The sequence below is a fragment of the Somniosus microcephalus genome, chromosome 3 (assembly GCF_052327205.1).
Source record: "Somniosus microcephalus isolate GS21.2 chromosome 3, FLI_Smic_1.0, whole genome shotgun sequence".
Taxonomy (NCBI): Eukaryota; Metazoa; Chordata; class Chondrichthyes; order Squaliformes; family Somniosidae; genus Somniosus; species Somniosus microcephalus.
The window spans coordinates 362,148,533-362,174,802 of record NC_140989.1 but is presented as its reverse complement, the minus strand read 5'-3'; positions in this window follow the sequence as shown (position 1 = coordinate 362,174,802).

Here is a 26,270-nt window from a genome sequence, read left to right as displayed (position 1 = left end):
CTCGCTCCAGTCCACCTTAGACAGCACCCCCGAACGCTCCAGACTCTCCAGTTCAGCTTCCACAGCTGGGCGTATCGCGTATGGCACCGGTCTAGCCTTGAAAAACTTTGGGGTTGCGTTATCCTCAATCTTTATGGTTGCCTTTACTCCTTTTAGAGTCCCAAGTCCTTGTTGGAACACCTCTTCCGCGTCAGATAGAATTTGTGACAGACGTCCAGGTGCGACGTCATCATCTTTTTTGTCAGTCAGAGTTAGTGCCAGAATGGAATGTATTATGTCCGTGTATAATTGAGACACGGACTGCAGGAGTTGATTATAACAAGTCTTTACTGAATGGAGACAACCTGGAAACTGAAACTACAGAAGCCTGCTAGGGCCTTTTATACAGGGGTGGTCACTGCTGGTACTGCAGTCTGAGACCAGTTATTCCCTTAAAGGTACATACACAACAGAATGCCAATCCAATTGTAGTTTTCGGATCCATTCACGTCCCAATAATGGTGGTCCTCCATCGCGTACTATATACATGTATAGTTTCTGTGTTTCCTTTCCGTTATATTCAACTGGCACCCTTATTTTTCCTCTGGGGTAGACCTTTTGCCCCGTGTATGTCTTCAATACAATGGACGTGTCCTTTAAGGGTATGTGTGAGAATAGCCGCTCATAGTCTCGTCGATTCATGACAGTTAGGGCTGATCATGTGTCCAATTCCATCTTTACTGGGGACCCTGCTATCATGAGGGTGATCCAAATGGTTCGGTGATCTTCTTTTGCGATCACGTTGTGTAACTTTAAACTACTTAGTCGCCTGCTCCCGGAGCCCTTATCACTCTCCTGATCTTCTGAACTACTATCTGTCAGTTTCTTTACTTTCCTGTACTGTTCCTTAGTAGTTCTTGTCGTGTTGGTCTTCTTTCCCGACCTGCAGACTGTTGCTATATGTCCCATTTTCCCACATTGCCTGCATATTTTGTCTTTAAACCAGCAGTCCTTCTGCTCATGGGTTGTTCTGCCGCAGCGATAGCACTTTTCGGCTCCATACGCCATTTCGTTAGCGCTGTATTCTTGTGGTTTCTGTTGTATTTCCGCAGCTCCCCGTGCTGCTGCTTCGTAGGATACTTCCACGCTGAAAGCCTGTTCTAGCGTCAGGTCCTTTTTTGAAAGTAGTCGTTTCTGGGTTCCTTCACTCTGGAGCCCGCAGACAAACTGATCCCATAAGGTATCTGCCAGTCCTGCTCCGAACTGGCAGTGCTTTGATAACTTGCGTAGTTCCGTAAGATAGTCAGCATTGCTCTCATCTTTGTGCTGGTTTCTTTTATGGAACTTGAATCTTTCTGCTATCAGCAGTGGTGTAGGGCTTAGGTGTTCCTGTAAGATATGAACAATCTCCTCAAAACTTTTCTCCATTGGTTTAGCTGGGGTAATTAAATTCCGCAATAGGCCGTACGTACTCGCACACATCAGATTTAATAATACCGACGCCGTCTTTCCATCAGCCACCTCATTTGCCTTGCAGTACACTTCAATTCTTTCCACATACGTGGTCCAGTCTTCTACCTCGTTGTCGAAAGCAGTGATACTGCCACTTTTCGGCATCTTGGGCGATTTAAAATGGCGCCTCCCACGCTTTTGCTTCTTCCCCAATGGAATAAAATAGCGCCTCCCGCGCTTTTGCTTTTTCCCAACGGGATAAAATGGCGCCTCCTGCGTTTTTGCTTCTTCCCCTTACTGCCACGCTGCTCCGAGCGTTCTTCAGGGTAATGGCGGTGACCCGCAGCTTCGGCGCGTCTCGCTTTCCTTCCCCCCCCGTTTAGTTTCTCTCCACTGTCCTGTTCTCGAGCACCGACCGCGCCCTGTGCGCTCCACCCTCTCTCTCTTGTTTTCTTTTCCCGGCGACGCTGCGCGGCCCGATTTGTAGAGCCGCTCGAACGAGCTTGAGCCCGCCGCAGTCCGGAAGGGTCAGCGCGCTACCTGCTACCAGCACGATTCGCTGGAACCACAGTCTTTCCCGCAATTCTCCGAACACCGATGGATTCTTTGGGCAGTTGCCCTCGGTCGACGCCCGCTGCTCAGACTACGACCTTCCAGGACCTTCATTTCAGGCGAGATCCCCGTGAGATGATGCCACACTGCAGGTGAGTTCGAACTTACTCGTCGCCACTGTAAAGTCCGCGCCTCAATAATACACGGACTTCGGGAGAACAGTTTAACAGGTACTTTACTGAACAGGAAGCAGCGTCAAACTGAAACTACAGAAGCTTGCTAGGGCCTTTTATACAGGGGTGGTCACTGCCGGTACTGCAGTCTAAGACCAGTTATTCCCTTAAAGGTACATACACAACAAGACTCCCAAAACAAGCGCTCTACTTGGAGCTCCAACACGGCAAGAGAGCCCCAGGTGGGCAGAGGAAACACTTCAAGGACACCCTGTAAGATTTGCAAAATTTATGCATCTCCCCGAAGGTTATTATTAATAAAAGGGACCCTGCATGGACATTTTTGAATTAAAAAGGGTACCCAAGATGGCGTCCGTGCCTCGTGGCAGAAAGCCTGCAGGATTCCAAAATGGATTCTGCAGCGCAGACAGCTTGGGAGAAATCGAAACTAAGGCTGCAGGCTTTCTGTGAAAAGAACTTTGTGTTTTGGGACCCCGACAGAACTGTGAATTATGTATTAGACCGAATTGGAAACAGATCTAAATTCAATGAGGCCTACAGTTAAAGCCATCAAACAGTCTGCATACGTAATCGGAAACAGATTAAACACATCCATCGAGGCTGGACAAGCCCATCAAGGACTTTCAGGACAATACAAGTCGATTATCGGGCCAGTAGATGCTGCCATTATTTTAATTAGCCCGCCAATATTAAAACAAAGAACTAACCTGATTTGGCGGGCAGGTAAGGGTTTTTGAGGAAGGTATATTTGAAGGCCCCCAGGTAGCAATCGGTGAACTCCTGCTGCTCTGCTGCAGTGCTGGTGCTGCCGCTCCCCCGGCTCTTCGGCCCCTCGCCCTCGTGGCTACTGCTCTTCCCCCGTCCCGCGCTTACCCCCTGGCCTTTGCCCGTGCCCTCTCCCACTCTATCTGGACTCGCCCCGACACCGGGTCGGGCAAACACGGGCAATTCAGGCCAGGCGAAGCGGGACGCGACGAGGGGAGGAGGGAAGACCACCGGAGGAAGACCAACTGAGGGTAGTGTTGTGTATGTACCTTTAAGGGAATAACTGGTCTTAGACTGCAGTACCGGCAGTGACCACCCCTGTAGGCCCTAGCAGGCTTCTGTAGTTTCAGTTTCAAGCTGCCTCTTGTTCAGTAAAGTACCTGTTAAACTGTTCTCCCGAAGTCCGTGTATTATTAAGGCGCGGACTTTACAGGTAGGCTTCGAATCATCGGGCCTTCAGCCTCAGCTGACCTGCGACTATCTTCATGCAAACTCAAGCTGTCGACGAAGGACCATCCCTGCAAGGTAAAGTACCCAAGCAGAGACTTTAACTTTGGGGTACTCGAACCTGGACAACGCCCTTGCAGCGCCCGGAGCCCATGTGACGACGGCAGGCTCCAGAGAGCACCAAAAGCGAACCCCGAACCCAACCGCTGTTTTGTGTCTAACAAACCCTTTTGATTGGTGAGCATGAATTCTGACCCCTCATAGCTTAACCTAGTTAGGTATAGGGGGTGGGATAAGGATAAGGGGATTGTTAAGATAGTTGTTTTCCCTCGATGTGCCGTGTGTTCCCCATTCCCTGTATTATTATGACTCTCTTGTATTTTTTGCCTGTAGAAGTGTACACTAGTAATTTTTCCATAAGATTGTATCAAGTTTTCCTCTTCAATAAAATCTTGGTTTTGTTTGCATCCAACCTCCTGTCTACTCGAGTCTTCTCTGGAGCGCTGCCTGTATCTAAGTCCGGTGTCCAGAACCCAGGGGGCGAGCGATTCGAACCGCTCAAAGGAGGTAGTCAGAGGCAAAGCTGACTGACCCAAACACGCCTGTGCAAAACCCCCTACACCCTCAAAGCCTCCTTGAAAAAGTGCAACATCCCTGTACGAAAAGCTGATATTTAAAGATATTTAGTAGATGAGAATCATATATGTATAACTGTAAGTGTAGCCATTGACCAAATAATATTACCCAAATTATTCCTGGGTAACTAGAAAGCTAAGACTTGTTCAATGTGTAGCTGCAGATAGTTCAAAAGCAGTTTTGACTAAATTTTGATAACAAACAGCCATAGACTGCAAGTGAAGGTCAAATCATTAAATTGCTAAGAAAAACATATTATAATGCTGTATAGAGCTTAGAATTCGCTTAACAAAACTAATTGCAACAATATTTAAAGGATAATTAGTATAAATTCCAATAAATGGGAGAGATCATGGAAGTTAAGGTATTTATCTGGTAGATTAAAGTGAGATAGTCTGGATACATCAAGACTAGTGAAACAGTGCTGAGATGATCTGGGCCCTTGGTGTAGAGAAAGGCCTTGTACTGCTTGAGGCATAAAATGAAAGAGATAAAGTAAATTCCAATGGGGTGAAAAGCTATAAACAAGATAACACGACAGCGGAACAGAGTTAATGGAAATATACTGGAAAAGGAGTCGCCTGGTTACTAGCCTTAACCTGAGTGACAATGGTATTTTGACCATTAGAACCAATTAAAAAAGGTGATTTTGTTAAAGACCATATATGGACACTGGCCAAACGAACTGTTGATAAGGAATGGGTTAAAACCTCGATACTCAAAGAATAGTTTCACATAGAGTTTTGCTGCGAAGATAAGGAACAGACCTGTGACGAAATTGCCTGTGTCTGAAGGGCTCCAGAAACCAAGGGCTGCGAGCTATTCGTTGCTATCGCCTAATGTTAAGTATTGATTATGCTGGAAGCTTAATAAATCTGATCTATTGCTCAAACATACTGGCTGCTGCCTATTTGTGTCTTGTCCAAGAACTCTGAGTGGTCATTACTGATTGCCTCACAGCTGGCGACCCAGATGGGACGAGACAAAGCGGCTAGTATTGTGTAATAGACCAGACCTCGAGAGTAGCCTCCTGATCAGCTGCTTCTCTTGGGGAGGGATTAACCCTTCATGGGGAGTGCCCGTGAATTGCGCGCCGATAGTTATATATGTTAGAGGTCTGTTAAGAAAACAACAAGATGACTAATAAAAGTTTCGTTAACACGTATAAGAATAAGTTAGATAGAGGTGCCTGTGAGGAGGAAGTACAGGTACTATTGACGGAATGTTTATGCAAAGGAGAGCGAGTCCCCTTTGACGAAGCGATAAACTTTATTCAGGAATGTGTGGATCTAAAAAAGATTAAAAGTGATAAGGCGACTAGGCTACTCGCCTATGCAGTATTTTACTGTGCTCAAAGAGATGATGAGTACTATAAGAAACAAAGTAAAGAGATAGAAGAGCTAAGAGCACAACACAATGAGTCAAAAGTTGAACATAGGCAGGAGGTGGGAGATTTGAAAATGCGAATTACTGACTTAGAGAGCCAGACCTCTCAAGCTGCAGTAGTTCTGCAACGACAAAGCGTGTGCGCGGTCCAGACAGGAAGCGCTATACGTGATCTAGAAGAAACCAAACAGGCGTTACAATCTTGTGAGATAGAGAGGGAGGATCTTACGCATGATTTACAAGATGCCAGAGGCGCCTTGAGGGAAGCTCTCCAGCGCCCTTATAGAGGGACGGATCACACTCAGTGTAGGTTGAAGATATACCAACTAAAGGGAAAGCTGGGGAAACGACAGGCTGTTGTGGCTGCTGTTACTGCCAGATCGTATGATTCAGCAGTGGGAGCAGCAGGAGGAGGAGAAATGATAGACTGGGACGCACTAGAAGGCAAGACATATCAGCACGGCCGACATGATGGTTGGGGAGACCCCGGGGTGTCCTCCACCCATGAGGAGAGGCGGGCGGCCCCTGTGAGTGTCATAGTAAGCGCCCAGGCCTATAATGAAAAGGGGGATAAATCCTTATTTGAGAAACGCTCCGTGCCCCTCAATTAGAGTACTCCAATTTGCAGCAACGCTAGTCAGGGAATAGATTGAAGTAGTCGAGGAATCAATGTTTAAAACATTTCATCCTCGAAGTGGGGACTTGTACAAAAGGCTGATATTTAAAGATATTTAGTAGATGAGAATCATATATGTATAACTTCAAGTGTAGCCATTGACCAAATAATATTACCCATAATTATTCCTGGGTAACTAGAAAGCTAAGACTTGTTCATAATGTAGCTGCAGACAGCTCAAAAGCAGTTTTGACTAAGTTTTGATAACAAACAGCCACAGGCTGCGAGTGAAGGTTAAATCATTAAATAATATATTACGATGCTAAGTAGAACTTAGAGTTTGCTTAACAAAACTAATTGCAACGATATTTAAAATAGCTAGATAAGGACAATACATGAGAGAGATCCTGGAGATAAATGATTTATCTGGTAGATTAAAGTGAGCTAGTTTGGATACCTCAAGACTAGTGAAACAGCGCTGATATGGGCCCTTGGTATAAAAGCCTTGTACCAGGGAAGCCAGAAATGAAAGAGATAAAGTAAATCTCAATGGGGTGAAAAACTATAAACGAGATAACACTGAACATGGCAAAGTTGGTGGAAAAATACTGGAAAGGCGGGATACTATCTTAGTCTGAGTGACAATGGCATTTTGACCATTAGAACCAATTATAAAAGGTGATTTTGTTAAAGACCATATTTGGACACTGGCTAAATGAACTGTTGATAAGAAAAGGGTTAAAACCGCGATACTAAAAGAACAACTTCACACAGACGTACTGCGAGGACAAAGGAACAGGCTTAAGATGGCATTATCTGTGTCCGAGAGGTTCCAGAGACAAAGGACTGCGAGCTACTCGTTAAAACTATCGCCTAATATTAAGTATATTATGCTGTATGCTTTATAAATCTTGATCTATTGCTCAAACTTACTGGCTGCTGCCTATTGGTGTCTTGTCCAAGAACTCAGAGATCGTAAAGATCTTACATCCCCACCGATACCTGAGAGTTCCTGGCCCAAGACCGCACAAAGTGGAGGAGAAGCATCCGGGAAGGCGCCGAACAGCTCAAGTCTCTTCGCCGGGAGGCAAGCAGAAGCCAAGCATAAGCAGCGGAAGGAGCACACGACAGCCCAAGCACCCCACCCACCCGCCTCTTCAACCACCGTCTGCCCCACCTGTGACAGAGACTGTAGGTCCCGCATTGGACTCATCAGTCACCTGAGAACTCATTTTTTAGTGTGGAGGCAAGTCATCCTCGGTTCCGAGGGACTGCCTAAGAAGAAGAAGAAGGCATCTAATGTAACGTCAGCATATTTGAGGTCTGAGGTATTCGATTCCAAAGTGTTGGTGATAATTGATCAGCCAGCCTGCCTCTCTGATTGGACCTGAAGAGATAGATTTGCCACTGGGTCTTGACTTTTCCCACTTGCCTCCAGCTAACCTTGTAAGCCAATCCCCAAGCAGGACAAGTAGCATTTATTCACCCACAGTTCAGTTGGTGCAACCATGGCCCTTCAGTACTCAGCAACTGTGCAATGCTCCAAAGAATAACATAGAATATACAGCACAGAAACAGGCCATTCTGCCTAACTGGTCCATGTCAGCATTTTACCCTACACGAGCCTCCTCCCACCCTACTTCATCTAACCCTATCAGCATATCCTTCTACTCCTTACTCCCTCGTGTTTATCTAGCTTCCCCTTAAATGCATGTATACTACGTCACCTCAACTACTCCCTATGGTAGCAAGTTCCTCATTCTCACTACACTCTGGACAAAGAAACTTCTCCTGAATTCTCCATTAGATTTATTAGTGATAATCTTATATTTAACCTTAAAATCAGAGCCAGGCCATTCAGGAGGGAAGTTGGGAAGCAATTCTTTATGCAAAGTGTGGTAGAAGTGTGGAACTCACTCCCACAAAAAAATGGGATGGGTAGAATTTTTTGCTCGACAAAGGTATAAAAGGGTATGGAGCCAAGGCAGGTGGAGTTAGGATACAGATCAGCCATGATCACATTGAATGGCGGAACAGGCTCGAGGAGCTGAATGGCCCCCTCCCATGTTCCTATCATCCTTGTAAATCTTTTTTGTACCTTCTCTAGTGCCTCTATATCCTTTTTGTTATATGTATAAACAATTGTTTCCTTCCTGACAGCTGAACAAGCCTTTTAACCTGCTGGTTCTCTAAATGATGCTACGAGCAGGACTGACTCCCTGTGAACTGTTTAGTGAGAAATGTTGAACAGTAAAAGCTGCTTTTTGATAGTCCATCTGTGGAGTCCTGGGTGAGTTACCCAGAGGAGCTCTGCTGCACAGTTAGTTTCCTGTTTGATTGCAGGTTGATGATGTTTAAACAGAAATGCCAGTCGTACAATTCGCTCGTCCTTGCGCTGAGATTATCTGGGGCTGTAGTCACTCTTTTTGTCTACCAGGACAGACAAGTCCAACGAATCCAGCTCCTTTTGCAATGGAGAATCCAGGTGCGAGGCCTCCTGTTGCTCACTTTATCTCAAGGGAATTGAATATAAAAGGTGGGTTGGGGGTTTGGAAGTTATGTTACAGTTGTATAAAGCTCTGGTGAGCACTGCGTTCATTTCTGGGGGTGCAGTGCAGATTCCCCCAGAACGATACCAGGGCTAAAAGGGTGAAATTATGAGGAGAGGATGCATAGGCTAATCTTGTATTCCCTCGAGTGTAGAAGAATAAGGGCTGATCTAATTGAGGTGTTTGAGATGATTAAAGGATTTGATCGGGTAGATAGAGAGAGAAACGATTTCCTCTGGTGGGGGGAGTCCAGAACAAGGGGGCATGACCTTAAAATTAGAGCCAGGATGTTCAGGGGTGATGTCAGGAAACACTTCTTCACACAAAGGGTGGTGGAAATCTGGAACTCTCTCCCCCAAAAAGCTGTTGAGGCTGGGGGTCAATTAAAAATGTTGAAACTGAGATTGATAGAGTTTTGTATTAAGGCAAGGGTATTAAGGGATATGGAACAAAGGCAGGTAGCTGGAGGAACAGGCTTGAGGGGCTGAATGGGCTACTCCTGTTGCTATGTGGCTTGTTTTTTTATCTAGAAGCTCTATGGGGAGGCAATGCACAACTCTACACACCATATACATCAGCTGATTGAGCATGGTCAAAGCTTCGATGCCGGGGATGTTGGCCTGAGCGAGAACACTGACGTTGGTGCGCCTATCCTGCCAATGGATTTGCAGGATCTTGCGGAGGCAGCGTTGGTGGTACCTCTCCAGTGCTTTGAGGTGCCTGCTGTACATGGTCCATGTCTCTGAGGCATACAGGAGGGCGGGTATCACTAACGTCAGTGTTCTCGCTCAGGCCAACATCCCCAGCATCGAAGCTTTGACCACGCTCAATCAACTCCGATGGACAGGTCACATCGTCCGCATGCCCAATACGAGGCTCCCAAAACAAGAGCTCTACTCGGAGCTCCGGCACGGCAAGAGAGCCCCAGGTGGGCAGAGGAAACGCTTCAAGGACAGCCTCAAAGCCTCCTTGAAAAAGTGCAACATCCCTACCGACACCTGGGAATCCCTGGCCCAAGACTGCACAAAGTGGAGGAGAAGCATCCGGGAAGGCGCCGAACACCTTGACTCTCTTTGCCGGGAGCAAGCGGAAGCCAAGCACAAGCAGCACAAGGAGCGCACGTCAACCCAAGCACCCCACCCACCCGCCCCTTCAACCACCGTCTGCCCCACCTGTGACAGAGACTGTGGGTCCCGCATTGGACTCATCAGTCACCTGCGAACTCATTTTTAGTGTGGAAGCATGTCATCCTCGGTTCCGAGGGACTGCCTAAGAAGAATACATCAGCTCTGATTGCTGGCCCTCTCCACAGGTCCTCCTGTGGAGATACATTGCTGGCAGCCAACTAGTTGCTTTATTAAAGTATGAGGTGGTGTGACAGGGCGTTAGGCCCATTGCAGGGCTTGAGATTGTTTCTTCACCTCTCCGCTCCATAAGAACATAAGAATTAAGAGCAGGAGTCGGCCATACGGCCCCTCGAGCCTGCCCCGCCATTCAATAAGATCATGTCTGATCTTCAACCTCAGCTCCACTTTCCTGCCCGATCCCCATATCCTTTGATTCCCTTAGAGTCCAAAAATCTATCGATCTCTGTCCTGAATATACTCAACGAGTGAGCATCCACAGCCCTCTAGGGTAGTGAATTCCAAAGATTCACCACCCTCTGAGTGAAGAAATTCCTCCTCATCTCAGTCCTAAATGGCCGACCCCTTATCCTGAGACTATGCTCCCTCATTCTAGACTCTCCAGTCAGGGGAAACAGCCTCTTAGCATCTACCCTGAGATCTGCCCATCTCAGCTTCATACTGCTGACTGTTGCTGTGCCATCTCCTGGGTGGGGTGGGGTTTTAACCCCCCACTCCCACCCCACCCCTCATCCATAGGCAGCAGTCTAACGTTAGGGTGCATTTATGTCACAAGCTTAGTGTTGGTGTGAAGCGAATTCCATTTGCTGCCGATGCCAATCTTTCAGGGTAAATCTGGAGTCAGGATCCAAACTGTTACTGGAGACTCCCTGGAGGTGCTGGTCTGACTCTGTTTCAGTTCACAGGGCAAGGAGAGTAAAGCCAGTGCCTTGCCAAGCCTGGTTTACCAGGTCCATTGAATGTCATGGACACTTTTTAAACCTACCTGACAGAAACATAAATGAAGCAGGAAATCCCCTCTTCCCACACGCTAAGCATCGGAATTTCGAATTACAAGGCTATAGCTGTGCACCGGAGGCATTGGCTCCAGTCTCTCCTGGGCGGGGCAACAACAACTTGCATTTATATAGTGCCTTTAATGTAGTAATATGTCCCAAACAGAAAAAAGGCCTATGTTTCCCCCCTCATCACAGTACTAGGATTACTACAACTTGCATTTATATAGCACCTTTACCATAGTAAAACATCCAAAGGAGCTTCTCAGGAGTGATTACCAAACAAAATTTGACACCGAGTCACTTAAAGAGATATTAGGGTAGGTGGCCAAAAACTTGGTCAAAGAGGTAGGTTTTAAGGGGCAGCTTAAAGGAGGAGCGAGAGGCGGAGAGGTTTAGGGAGGGAATTCCAGAGCTTAGGGCCTTGGCAGCTGAAGGCATGGCCGCCAATGGTGGAGCGATTAAAATCGGGGATGCGCGAGAGCGCAGAGATCTCGGAGGGTTGTAGCTCTAGAGGAGATCACAGAGATAGGGAGGGGGCGAGACCACGGCGAGCTTTGAAAACAAGGAGGGGAATTAAAAAAATTGATGCACTGCCAGAGCGGGAGCCAATGTAGGTCAGCGAGCACAAGAGTGATGGGTGAACGGGTTTGGATGATCAACCATGATCTCATTGAATGGCGGAGTAGGATCGAGGGGCCGAATGGCCTACTCCTGCTCCTATCTTCTATGTTTCTATGTTGTGGGTTCAAATTCCACTCCATGAGACTTGAGCACCAAATCTAGGCTGACACTCCAGTGCAGTACTGAAGGAGTGCTGCACTGTTGTAGGTGCTATCTTGCGGTCCCCCTCTCAGGTTGATGTGAAAGATCTTATAGCATTATTTTGAAGGAAAGTGAGGATACAGGCAGCTGAGTTTTGAATGAGCTCAGTTTGAAAAGGAGATTAGAGTATGTGCAACCAGGGATCCTCAAGTTATCAACCACTATGAAAGAAAGACTTGCATTTATTTAGTGCCTTTCATGACCTAAAGTGCTTCACAGCCAATGAAGTTGCATAGGAAGCGCGGCAGCCAATATGTGCAGAGCAAGATCCCACAGACAGCGATGTAATGTTGACCAGATAATCTGTTTTTAGTGAAGCTGGTTGAGGGATAAATATTGGCCCAGCACACCAGATAAAACTCCCCAGCTCGTTCCTTCAAAATAATGCGATAAGATCTTTTACACCAACCTGAGCGGGGGACCACAAGATAGCACCTACAATAGTGCAGCACTCCTTCAGTACTGCACTGGAGTGTCAGCCTAGATTTGGTGCTCAAGTCTCGTGGAGTGGAATTTGAATCCACAACATAGAAACATAGAGACATAGAAGATAGGAGCAGGAGTAGGCCATTCGGCCCCTTGAGCCTGCTCCGCCATTCAATGAGATCATGGCTGATCATCCAAACTCAGTACCCTGTCCCTGCTTTCTCCCCATATCCCTTGATCCCTTTAGCCTTAAGAAATATATCCAACTCCTTCTTGAATATATGTAATGAATTGGCCTCTACTGCCTTCTGTGGTAGAGAATTCCACAGGTTCACCACTCTCTGGGTGAAGAAATTCCTCCTCATCTCTGTCCTAAATGGCTTACCCCTTATCCTTAGACTGTGACCCCTGGTTCTGGATTCCCCCGCCATCGGGAACATCCTTCCTGCATCTAGTCTGTCTAGTCCTGTTAGAATTTTATAAGTTTCAATGAGATCCCCTCTCATTCTTCTAAACTCCAGCGAGTATAAGCCCAATCGACACAATCTCTCCTCATACCTCATTCCTGCCATCCCAGGTATCAGTCTGATGAATCTTCGCTGCACTCCCTCCATGGCAAGAACATCCTTCCTCAGATAAGGCGACCAAAACTGCACACAATACTCAACCTTCTAACTCAGGTGCAAGAGTGCTACCCACTGCGCCACAGCTGACAGCTGATAGTAGGCCTGCTTTGTCTGACTCTAAGTTGCACCTTGACATTTATTTCATTGGCATCAGGGCATACCTTACCTGCAAACTTGTCCCTCACAGATTAAAGCTGGAAAGGTGAAGATAGTGAATATATTGCAGTTTTTTTAATCCCAGTTTAAAGTTTAGTCAAAATTCAGTGACTGCACACTCCTCTGCTCAGTGTTGGTCTGTGGACTGAAGGATGCGGTACACCAAAGTGCAGTGCTGACTCAACAGCACATTGCAGAGGGAGGCTTTCTACTCTCAATATTAACCGTGCCCTTATGATTGGAAACCCTGCAGTAGAATCGCCTTTTTATTTTTTGCTCCGCTTGCTCCGACTTGATTTAACACGTAACTCGCTCCTTCTGCCCGGTTGAAGCCCAAATGAGTTTTAGGCTTCAAGCTCTCAGCCGTGGTTCAGTTGGTAGCACTCTTGCCTCTAGAATCAGAAAGTTGTGGGTATCAAGTCCCACCCCTGAGGCTGACACTTCCGAGCAGCACTGAGGGAGTGCTGCACTGTCGGAGGTGGCTGCCACTTTGCATGAGACACGAGGCGTTAAACCGAGGGCCCGTCTACTCTCTCAGGTGGTTGTAAAAGATCCGATGGTACTATTTCGAAGAAGAGCAGGGGAAGTTATCCCTGGTGCCCTGGCCAGTGTTTATCCCTCAATCACCATCACTAAAAAACAGATGATCTGGTCATTATCACATTACTGTTTGAGGAACCTTGCTGCGCACAAATTGGCTGCCGCGTTTCCTACATTACAACAGTGACTACACTCCAAAAGTACTTCATTGGCTGTAAAGCGCTTTGGGGTGGTTGTGAAAGGCGCTATATAAATGCAAGTCTTTCTTTTTAAACTGGGAACTATGTAGTGATGAATCGCTGGCTTCCTGTAAACTCTGAAGTGGGGGAGGGGGTGATGGTTTAGATTCTGGAAACAGGGCTCCCTGGAGAAAGGAAGCACAGCGAATTTATGAACCGATTTAATGTTTCAGCTGGCACATTTTGCATGCTTGACTTTACAAATTAGGGATATCTCGTCTCTGCCTCTCTGCGCCTGGTGCCAAAGGTGGGAATAGCTGTGAGAATTTAGGGCACAGGACAGATACCCCCCTCTCTCCAGGACTTTTGTCCAAATGGATGTAACGCGTATCCGAGTTCCTGATATGTGCTCCTGGTAGGTACAAAACTCGATTAATGACTCCTGAATCTCACAGGTGAGAAAATAATTGCACTTCTTAAAAAGCTCATCCTTGTTTTCAAATCTCCATGACCTCATCCCCTCCCTATCTCTTGAACCTCCACCAGTCCTCCAAGCCCTCGAGATCTCTGCTCACCTCCAATTCTGGCCTCTTGTGAATCCCCGATTTTAATTGGTCCACCATTGGCGGCCATGCCTTCAGCTGCCAAGGCCCTAAACTCTGGAATGCCCTCCCTTAATCTCTCCACCTCTCCACCTCTCTCCCCTCCATTAAGATGCTCCTTAAAACCTACCTCTTTGACCAAGCTTTTTGGTCACCTGTCCCAATATATCCTTGTGTGGCTCGGTGTCAAATTTTGTTTGATAACGCTCCTATCGGGGGTCGGGGATCGGACCACCCCAGGGGCGGTGATCGGACTGCCCCCTGGGGATCAGGCCCCACCCCAGGGTCAGGGATTGGACCGCCCCCTGGGGGTCAGGCCCCACCCCAGGGTCAGGGATTGGACCGCCCCCTGGGGGTCAGGCCCCACCCCAGGGTCAGGGATTGGACCGCCCCCTGAGGATCAGGCCCCACCCCAGGGTCAGGGATTGGACCGGCCCCTGGGGGTCAGGCCCCACCCCAGGGTCAGGGATTGGACCGCCCCCTGGGGGTCAGGCCCCGCCACAGGGTCGGGGATCGGACCGCCCCCTGGGGGTCAGGCCCCGCCGCAGGTTCGGGGATCGGACCGCCCCCTGGGGGTCAGGCCCCGCCGCAGGGTCGGGGACCGGACTGCCCCCCGGGATCAGACCCCGCCCCAGGGTCGGGGATCGGATCGCCCCCCCGGGATCAGGCCCTGCCCCAGGGTCGGGGATCGGACCGCCCCCCGGGATCAGGCCCCGCCCCAGGTTCGGGGATCGGATCGCCCCCCCGGGATCAGGCCCTGCCCCAGGGTCGGGGATCGGACCGCCCCCTGGGATCAGGCCCCGCCCCAGGGTAGGGGATCGGACCGCCCCCCGGGATCAGGCCCCACCCCAGGGTCGGGGATCGGACCGCCCCCTGGGGGTCAGGCCCCGCTCCAGGGTCGGGGATTGGACCGCCCCCGGGATCAGACCCCGCCACAGAGTCGGGGATCGGACCGCCCCCCGGGATCAGGCCCCGCCCCAGGATCAGAGATTGGACCGCCCCCTGGGATCAGGCCCCACCCCAGGTTCGGAGATCGGACCGCCCCCTGGGATCAGGCCCTGCTCCAGGGTCGGGGATTGGACCGCCCCCGGGATCAGACCCCGCCACAGAGTCGGGGATCGGACCGCCCCCCGGGATCAGACCCCGCCCCAGGGTCGGGGATCGGATCGCCCCCTGGGATCAGGCCCTGCCCCAGGGTCGGGGATTGGACCGCCCCCGGGATCAGGCCCCACCCCAGGGTCGGGGATCGGACCGCCCCCTGGGATCAGGCCCTGCCCCAGGATCAGAGATTGGACCGCCCCCTGGGATCAGGCCCCACCCCAGGTTCGGAGATCGGACCGCCCCCTGGGATCAGGCCCTGCCCCAGGGTCGGGGATCGGACCGCCCCCCGGGATCAGGCCCCGCCCCAGGGTCGGGGATTGGACCGCCCCCTGGGATCAGGCCCCGCCCCAGGGTCGGGGATTGGACCGCCCCCCGGGATCAGGCCCCGCCCCAGGGTCGGGGATTGGACCGCCCCCCGGGATCAGGCCCCGCCCCAGGGTCGGGGATCGGACCGCCCCCCGGGATCAGGCCCCGCCCCAGGGTCGGGGATCGGACCGCCCCCCGGGATCAGGCCCCGCCCCAGGGTCGGGGATTGGACCGCCCCCCGGGATCAGGCCCCGCCCCAGGGTCGGGGATCGGACCGCCCCCCGGGATCAGGCCCCACCCCAGGGTCGGGGATCGGACCGCCCCCTGGGGGTCAGGCCCCGCCCCACGGTCGGGGATCGGCCCGCCCCCTGGGATCAGGCCCCGCCCCAGGATCAGAGATCGGACCGCCCCCCGGGATCAGGCCCCGCCCCAGGGTCGGGGATCGGACCGCCCCCTGGGATCAGGCCCCACCCCAGGTTCGGGGATCAGACCGCCCCCTGGGATCAGGCCCCACCCCAGGTTCGGGGATCAGACCGCCCCCCGGGATCAGGCCCCGCCCCAGGGTCGGGGATCGGGCCGCCCCCTGGGATCAGGCCCCGCCCCAGGGTCGGGGATCGGACCGCCCCCTGGGATCAGGCCCCGCCCCAGGATCAGAAATCGGACCGCCCCCTGGGATCAGGCCCCGCCCCAGGATCAGAGATCGGACCGCCCCCTGGGATCAGGCCCCACCCCAGGTTCGGGGATCAGACCGCCCCCCGGGATCAGGCCCCGCCCCAGGGTCGGGGATCGGGCCGCCCCCTGGGATCAGGCCCCACCCCAGGTTCGGGGATCAGACCGCCCCCCGGGATCAGGCCCCGCCCCAGGATCAGAGATCGGGCCGCCCCCTGGGATCAGGCCCTGCCCCAGGATCAGAGATCGGATCGCCCCCTGGGATCAGGCCCCACCCCAGGTTCGGGGATCAGACCGCCCCCCGGGATCAGGCCCCGCCCCAGGGTCGGGGATCGGGCCGCCCCCTGGGATCAGGCCGCGCCCCAGGATCAGAGATCGGGCCGCCCCCTGGGATCAGGCCCCACCCCAGGTTCGGGGATCAGACCGCCCCCCGGGATCAGGCCCCGCCCCAGGATCAGAGATCGGGCCGCCCCCTGGGATCAGGCCCTGCCCCAGGATCAGAGATCGGACCGCCCCCTGGGATCAGGCCCCGCCCCAGGATCAGAGATCGGGCCGCCCCCTGGGATCAGGCCCCACCCCAGGTTCGGAGATCAGACACCCTCTTTGGGATCTGACTCCCCCCCCCCCTCATGACAATGTGGAATGATTGGTGCGGGAAAGGGGGAAAATATGAAGTCGAGGCTGAGGCGCATTGTTGGTAGGTAGAGAATGCTTTATTTTCCATCTAATCATGGTACACCTGACTTGGGAGCACCTGACCCTGACACTGGGTGCCTGCAATGTTGCCTACTTTCACTCGTGTTCCGTGAGCCTCTTTTTGCCTGATAAAATGCTCAGCAATTTGATGATTTCAAAATGTCACCACACTCCAAAACAACAAGAAATTAAAGAATTAGCGCAAAGAGGAACAACAGAAGTGGTCTCCGACCTGCAATAATTCCAACTCCAATCTAGTTATACCAGAACGGGCAGGAAAAAACAGGGAACAGATGGGATTTGGGGGGAGCTGTTTCTTTCTGCCCGGTTAAAATGGCTGCTTACATTCCAAAATGGCCACTGAAAAATCTTTTTGATACACAAACAGATGCTTTACAGCACTGAAGAAGACCATTTGGCTCATCATGGCTGGTGCAGTGCCTTTGCTAGAGCAATCCAAAATTAATCCCTCTGCCCTGCTCTCTCCCCATGGCCCTATATTCTTCTTGGCTTCAAGATCCATACCCAATCTTCTGTTAAAAGATGCAATGGGCTTTGCTTTAACCACTCCCTGTGGCAGAGCATTTTGTGCTCCAACAACCCTCTATGTAAAGAATTTTTTCCTAATCTCTTTCCTCAGTCAGTTAGTGACAATTTTAATTTGATGAGCCCTTGTGACTGACTCCCCAACCACTGAAGTAGTCTTTCATTCTTCACACCCTCAAAACCCTTCACAATTTGAAAAAAAATCCTTATTAAACCTCCAGTTAACATTCTCAATTCCAGTGAAAATATCTAAGTTTTTTCCTCATAACTGTAGTTTCCCGTCCATGGCATCATCCTGGTGAATCGATGCTGTACATTCTCTGTGCCTTTAATCTCCTTTCTATAAAGAGGCAGTCATACCTGCACATAGTATTCTAATTGTGATCTAACCAGTGCTTTCTATAAAGTTATCATTACATCTTTACTCGTGCTCTATGCACCTATTTACAAAATTGGTCTTTTTTATGGCTTTATTCGTCTGCACACACGTTTTCAGGAAATGATGTATTTGTATCCCCTAGGTCTCTCTGTTCTGTGTGTCTTTCCATTAAGTGTCTGCTCCCAAGGCTGCCAACGGTGGGCCGAAAGGAGGTGCGGATGCACAAATGTCAGAGGAAAGGAGGGTTGAGGGGGGTGGGGGTGGGGGGGGATGGAGGTTGTGACGTAATAAAACTCACTACGCACTTGGTTCAAGTATAAAGCAAGGCTTTAATCAACTTGTTTCAAAACATGGAGGTCTAGTTATCTTTCACTAGTTCCTGTTTACAAAATGTCCTGGACAAGCTGGGCCCACGCCCGAGTATTTATACTCCTTGGACGGTGCCACCAGCTGGCCATCCAGTGTTATTTCATGAGTCTTTCTTCATAGATCATAAGATTCATAACAGGTTGCAGTGCAGATTACAGAGCGAGTGAAGGGTGAGGCCATGGAGCTATTTAAATACAAGGGTGCGAATTCTAAATGTGAGGCTTTGGGAGAGCGGGAGCCAATGTAGGTCAGCAAGCACAGGGCTGATAGGCGAGCGTTACCTGCTTCAGGATAGGATACGGGCAATAGAACTTTGGATGAGCTGAAGTCTATGGAGGGTGAGGCAGGCCAGGGGAACACTGGAGTAATTGAGTTTTGAGGTGATGAAGACAATGATGAGGGTGGCAGCGGTGAGCAATCTGCTTTGGTGGTATACACACACAGGGAAGCAATATTGGGCTTGGAAAAAATAATTGCAGAGGGAACACTGGCCTCAATCTGAGAACAGTTCAATTATAATAGTTAAATAAAGATTTGATTTCTATAATAATATGTAGCTGTATTCAATACATGGCATTAACATGATTGAGAGGCAAGAAGCAACTGATGCCGTTGGAACACCCACTTAATAGACCCTGGTGGAAATCAATCATAACATCTCTGTTGCAAGAGGTCGTACTTTTTCCAAACGCCTATTACAGAGTATTCAAATTGCTCTCGGGCTGAGGAGAAGAGCCAAAATAATGGTGCCTCTACCAAAGTATGAAGTCTTCTGATCATAGAGCTATATGTCAGTAATTGAACCCATGTGACTGAAACACAATGCCCCACAGTTCCTTTGGCTCAGCTTTTTCTTCTCTCTCTCTCTCTCTATCTCTCTCACCCTCGCTTTTTTCAGTGGGACAGTGAAACAAAAAGGAAAAGTGAAGTAACTCGCAGGATTTTTTTTTTTAAAGTTGATACAAGTCTGAGCTGCACCGTCCAAATTTCATGTAGTATGGATTGCTGGCCCCAAGATTGGCGCTAATCTCTAATCCTTCCTGAAGGGGTTCGGCAGCTCACTTTTGATCTTTCCCTTGCCTATGGGATAGAAGATTTTAACCAAGGCATTAATTAATATATATATATACACTGTTATTGAAAACTTTTCTACCCATCCAGGGCCAGCCTGACAGGTAATCGTTGAAAGAATGGCTGGAGTGAAGTGCTGGGAGATTTTTTGCTTGTGCCTCCTTACTTGTGGAAATGCTGAGCATAGACTTCCTATTAGACAAAATATATGAAGTACCAAAATCCCCATAACAATCAAATCCAGTCCAGACTTGAAGCTGACAGCTTGCTGTGGCCAAATATTCACGCGCCTGTCAGACAGGACTGGTGATTGAAAATCTTATTACTATACATTACTGGGACCTGTGTGGAGAGTTCCTTTGACAGGACTTTGAGGAGAATTGTCAGTGATGGCACAATAAAAATGTTTTACTTTTTTCGGTGAGGGGGGCGGAGGGGGTTGCTGAGCGCGAATCAAAGTACAATAAATTAACTTAGAGCCAGATACTAATTTGTAGCCTTCTTTACTTCACAGGGATGATGTGGGCTAGTGCCTGGCTAGCTTTATGCTGTCAATCTATTTTATAGGTTGAAATCTCGCAATTATTGCTCAGGGGAATCATAACTTTCAATAAGCTGGTCGTTCTGACGTCCCTCCCAGCTGACTTTTAAATAATATTTCCCTCACAAACCTGCATCCCAGATTTTTCAATAACAGCTGCATATTCCACCAACATCACTTAGCACAAGACCCAGAAAGATTTACTACGCAGTTCATCAATATGATGAGATAATCATTTATTTCGGCGTTCAGATGGTTTATGCTTAATTAAACAAATAATTTAACACTTGGCCTGTTAGGAGCCCACACGACACAATTGCCATTGTGTTATGTATTGCTCTCGGCCATCCTTTCATGATTTACTGAGTGGAAGAGAATTATTACCTTTAGAAAGAGATCTAGCAGAGCTTTTGGATTCATAGGTCGGGGGTCAGTCAGTTAACTGAAACCAGAGACAGCCATAGCTCCATAAGCAGGTTAATGCCCGCGAGACAAGAGTGCTCACGGAAATGTAGTATGAATTGCGTTAAGGGTTCGTATGTGCAATAGGCCAATCAGAATTTCTGCACATAGTTCTTAACAGTCGATTTATTCCTCTTTGGATTTGAAAGGCCGGAAAGAACCTGCATTCCTATAGCGCCTTTCACGACCTGGAGGTGTCCCAACACACTTCACAGCCAATTAAGTATTTTTGAAGGGTAGTCACCGTTGTAAAGTTTGGAAAAATGGCAGTCAATTTGTGCACAGCAAGGTCCCACACACAGCAATGAGATAAGTAACCAGATAATCTGTTTTAGTGATATTGGTTGAGGGATAAATATTAGCCAGGATATGGGGAGGCGGACGGGGGGATATCACCCCTGCTCTTCTTCGAAATAATGCCGTGGGATCTTTTACGTCCACCTGAGAGGGCAGACAGGGCCTCGGTTTGACATCTGACCTGAGGAGAGGGCTGTTTTTAATGCTGTTGCCTTATTGATAGATAAATTTCAATTTAGCTCACTAAGATATATTACCCTATTGATAATATGTGTAAATAATGGCAAGATTGATTTTATCTTTGTAAATGGCTTATGGATCTAAGATACACATAAAGACAAAAAGCTTGAACACTCCTGCTGTAGATTAACTGGGACAGGGAATGTTTAGATAGTTAATCTGTTTGGACAATCTATCACCGATTGGAAAAACATAAATCTCAAGCTTTTACTTTCATTGTATAATGGACTTTATATATCCCTGTAATGTGCTGCATGTACTGTATACAAATGTAATGTACTGTGCACATAGCATTGTGCTTTACATATACCTGTAATGTGTTGTGTACATACATATATTGCACTTTACATATACCTACATCCATGATATTCAGCTTTCCTCAAACCACTGCTCTCCCCGCTTCCTGAGATCAACGCTCAAAGCCATGTGCATGCTCTCGACCTCTCTCCTCAGCAGCACCGACTCACTCTATTTCAGAGTTGCCCTGGTCCGCAGTTCCATTTCATCCTTCGACTCACCCAGTGCTTTAACACAAAACTTTTTTTCAGGTGTCAAGGATCGCAAGCTTCAACAACTCTTGAACACCAACACCCCTCTGGAACCTTCTTCCCCTTCACTTTCCTCTGACCCCATCCCTCCTTCTAATCATACCCTTTGTTGTGTTGTCACTATTCCCTCTGACCTTCCCTTCTCTGACCCCAAACATTTAATCCTTAGCAAAGGCCTGAGCTTCATCCCCTTACACCCCCAACTCAATGAATTTTGAGCTCAGTACGACGCTGAGTTCTTCTTCTGTTACCTTCGCCTCCACGCCCATTGCTTTGGCCAGGAGTCTTCTTCCCTTTTTCCCGTCTTTAGAATTCTCGTTCCACCTGGACCCCTCCCTCTGGCCTCTTACCCTCTCGATCTGGGGAAGGATGTTCTTGCCATGGAAGGAGTGCAGCGAAGATTCACCAGGCTGATAACTGGGATGGCAGGAATGACGTCTGAGGAGAGATTGGGTCAATTGGGCTTGTACTCGCTGGAGTTTAGAAGAATGAGAGGGGATCTCATCAAAACTTATAAAATTCTAACAGGACTAGACAGACTAGATGCAGGAAGGATGTTCCCGATGGTCGGGGAGTCCAGAACCAGGGGTCACAGTCTAAGGACAAGGGGTAAGCCATTTAGGACAGAAATGAGGAGGAATTTCTTCACCCAGAGTGTGGTGAACCTGTGGAATTCTCTGCCACAGAAGGCAGTAGAGGCCAATTCATTAAATATATTCAAGAAGGAGTTGGATATATTTCTTAAGGATAAAGGGATCAAGGGGTATGGAGAGAAGGCAGTGACAGGGTACTGAGTTTGGATGATCAGCCATGATCTCATTGAATGGCGGAGCAGGCTCGAGGGGCCGAATGGCCTACTCCTGTTCCTATCTTCTATGTTTCTATGTTTCTATGTTTCTCATAGGGAATTCCTGGAGTGACATCAGCTGTCTCAATTTCTCTACTCCCTTCACTCACTCTAACCTACCTCTCTCTGAACTTGCAGCTCTCCGTTCTCTCAACCCTGACATTTTGTCACTAAACCTGCTGACAAGGGAAGCTCTGTTGTTGTTTGGCGAACCGACCTTTGCCCTGCGGAGGCTGAACACCAACTCTCCGACACTTCTTCCTACCTCCCCCTGGATCACGACCCTGCCACCGAACATCAAGCCATCATTTCCAAGACCATCACTGACCTCATCTACTCTGGAGATCTTCCCTCCACGGCCTCCAACATCATAGTCCCCCAACCCCGCACAACCCGCTTCTACCTCATGCCCAAGAACCACAAACAGGACTGCCCTGGTAGACCCATCGTTTCAGCCTGTTCTTGTTCCAAGGAACTGATTTCTTCCTATCTCGACACTTTTTTTCTCCCTTTGTCCAGTCTCTTCTGACCCACATCCACGACTCTTCCGACGCACTCTGCTATTTTAACAGTTTCCTGGCCCTCACCCTCTCCTTTTCACTATGAACGTCCAGTCCCTCTGCACCTCCGTTCCCCACCAAGACAGTCTGAGGGCGCTCCGCTTCATCCTTGAACGGAGGTCCAACCAGTTCCCATCCACCACCACCCTCCTCCACCTGTCTGAACTTGTTCTTACATTGAACAACTTCTCCTTTGACTCCACTCACTTCCTCCAAATAAAAGGTGTTGCTATGAGAACCCGTATGGGTCCGAGCTATGCCTGCCTTTTCGTGGGATATGTGGAACATTCTTTGCTATAGTTCTACACCAGTACCCTCCCTCACCTCTTTTTCCAGTTCATTGATGATTGTATCGGTGACGCTTCCTACTCTCACCCTGAACTGGAAAATGTCATCAACTTTGCTTCCAATTTCCGCCCTTCCCTCGCCTTCACATAGTCCAGCTCTGATTCTTCCCTTCCCTTACTTGACTTCGCTATCTTTATTTCTGGAGATAGGTTATCTACCAATATCTACAATAAGCCCACTGACTCCCACAGCTACCTTAATTACAGTTCCTCCCACTCTGCTTTCTATAAGGGCTCTATTGCATTCTCCCAATTTCTCCGTCTTCTTCACATCTATTCCGACAATGCCACCTTCCACACCAGTGCTTCTGATATGTCTTCCTTTTTCCTAAACTCTACAGTGGTTGACCATGTCTGTCCCATTTCCCGCACTTCTGCCCTCACCCCCTTCCCCTCCCTCCCAAATCCACGATAGGGTTTCCCTTGTCCTCACCTTCTACCTCACCAGCCTCCACATTCAATGGATCATCCTCCACCATTTCCGACACCTCCAACGCGATGCCACCACCAAACACATCTTCCCCTCCCTTCCCCTTTCAGCATTCCGAAGGGACCGTTCCCTTCATGATAGCCTGATCCACTCTTCAATCACACCCAACAACCGCTCCACTTCCCCTGCAAGCGCAGGAGATACAATACTTGTCCTTTCATCTCCTCCCTTCCCAAAGTCCAGGGCCCCAAACACTCCTTCCAGGTGAAACAGCGATTTACTTGTACTTCTTGCAATTTAGTATACTGTATTCGCTGCTCACGATGCGGTCTCCTCTACATTGGGGAGACCAAACGCAGACTGGGTGATCGCTTTGCTGAACACCTCCGTTCAGTCCACAAGCATGATCCTGAGCTTCCAGTCGCTTGCCATTTTAATTCTCTGTCCCATTCCCACTCATGTCTCTGACCTCGGCCTCATACACTGTTGCAATGAAGCTCAATGGAAGCTCAAGGGCCAGCACCTCATCATTTGATTAGGCACTTTACATCCTTCAGACTCAACATTGAGTGCCACAATTTCACACCATAACCACCGCTCCCATATTTTCGGACAGCAGATGCTGGTAAATGGTTCTGCTGTTGCCATTTACACCTCCTCTAGACCCATCTTTTGTTTCTTTACTGGTCCCATTACCACCCCCTTTTGCCTTGCCCCATCATCCCTTTTGTCATTTAATCTCTCCTGCCTTCCAACCTATCACAGACCTTCCCTTTTGTTCTTTCCTCCCCTCCCCCCTTTTCCCGCCTCTAAACTTGCTTAAAATCTGTTACATCTCTAACTTTTTCCAGTTCTGACGAAAGGACATCGACTTGAAACGTTAACTCTGTTTCTCTCTCCACGGATGCTGCCTGACCTGCTGAGTATTTCCAGCATTTACTCTTTTTATTACATATACCTACAATGTGCTTTACATAAACCTGAAACTTCTTCCTGAGGTTTCCAAGGCTCTTCCCTCATGGTGGACAAGTGTGAGAACCCAGCAGATATCCCCACCCCCGAGACCTCACTTTTGAGGCAGTGATGATTCTAATCCTGAACATTTTGTAATGGCTGACCTCATTCTGTTTCTAATGAATCTGTATCCATTTATTAAAAAATATAATTATACAGGATATTTGAACTAAGCTTGAAAGCTTGTTTACAATATGTTTCTGTCTTTAATCAGAACAGGGTCAGGAACCATCGGCTGCGAATGTCTGGAACATTACTTCTACAGCTTTCATGAATTGACACACCTGCCTTCTGTTCTCAAACGTCTGGCAAAGGATCAAAGTGTTGTTTTGCTTAATTTGTGGTCATTATAATCTGTACATACTTCGAAGTGTTGACAGCATTAAAGACCTTCATATCTACACAGGACTGGCCATGGTGCATATGTCACCCCCCAGCAAGCAACATTCAGCAGCAAAACAACCACAACCCCCGTGCAGGACATCATCAAATTGGAGAGCTAAAGAGGAATAAATCAGGAAACAGTGATTAAGTGACCCCACACTTAGGTTTTATAAAGCTGAAGCTTGTAGGGGGAAAGGGAAGACTGAATATGTGAATATGGCACTACTACACGTCACATTTATTGATTCCTTGATGCTGATGTGCTGTAACTTCCCATTTTGGGGCAAGATGTTCCACAAACTATTAGGTAGACCATCTAGAGTACATTTTCATGTTCCACAATTTCTTGTAGACTGCCAGAAGAAAAAGGCCTCACGCAAGCAAACCCATCATACCGATACAGGCTGGTTCCTCCACGGGCATTGGGCACTTGGGCAAGGGTACTGGAGGGCTACCAGCCATGTGGAGCTGAGCCCCAGCATCAATAGCAGAGGAGAAACTCTGTGGCTTTCGATATCGAACTACAGAATCATTTCAGTTTCCATCACAGAAAGATAGCCGTTTGGCCCTATGTGTCTGTGCCGGCTCTTTGCTTGTACCATCGAAAAGTAATCTCTCCCTCCCCATAGCTCTGTATCTTCCACTGTTTCAAATGCCTATGTAAGTTTCCCTTAAAAGATGTGATGGTCTCTGCCTCAACAATGCCCTTCGGCAAAGCATTCTATGCTCTGTGTAAAGAAATGTCTCCTAATCTCTCATATAACTGTCTTAGTGATTTTTAAAATAATGACCCCTCATCACTGACTTCCCAACAAGAGGAAACAGTATTTCCCTATTAACCTAATCAACACCCTTCATTACTTAAAAAAAAATCTTTATTAGCCTTCTCCGCTCCAGTGGAAATAGTCCTACTTTCTGAAGTCTCTCCTAATAATTATAGTTCCCCCTCCCTGGAATCATCCTGGTAAGTCTATGCTATGTGTTCTCTGTGGCTTTAATGTTCTTTCTATAAATGGCACAATGCGCAAGAAATGCATTATGGCAAACAGGGTCAAGAATAGATGAGATTTGGATTGTAGCATAGCTTCATCCCTCAGTGAGACAGACTGGCTGTCCCATCACCAAAAGCACCCTGGAGGGTTATTTTCCTGAAAAGGGACAGGACCAGCCTGTTCCCATCCTGACTTGGTGTAACCTACATCCAGCATCAATGCCACCCCACCTGCCACAGTCAAACAGTCTTCTGGGAGAAGCAATAAAACAAGGAAAAATAACCTTGGGCCAATTTCGGAATGGGAAATTCCTCTCCAACCCCAAAAGGCAATCGACCAAGCTCCATGGAAATCTCACTGACTGATATTGCTTGTCCCAGTTAACCCACCTACCTTCTATA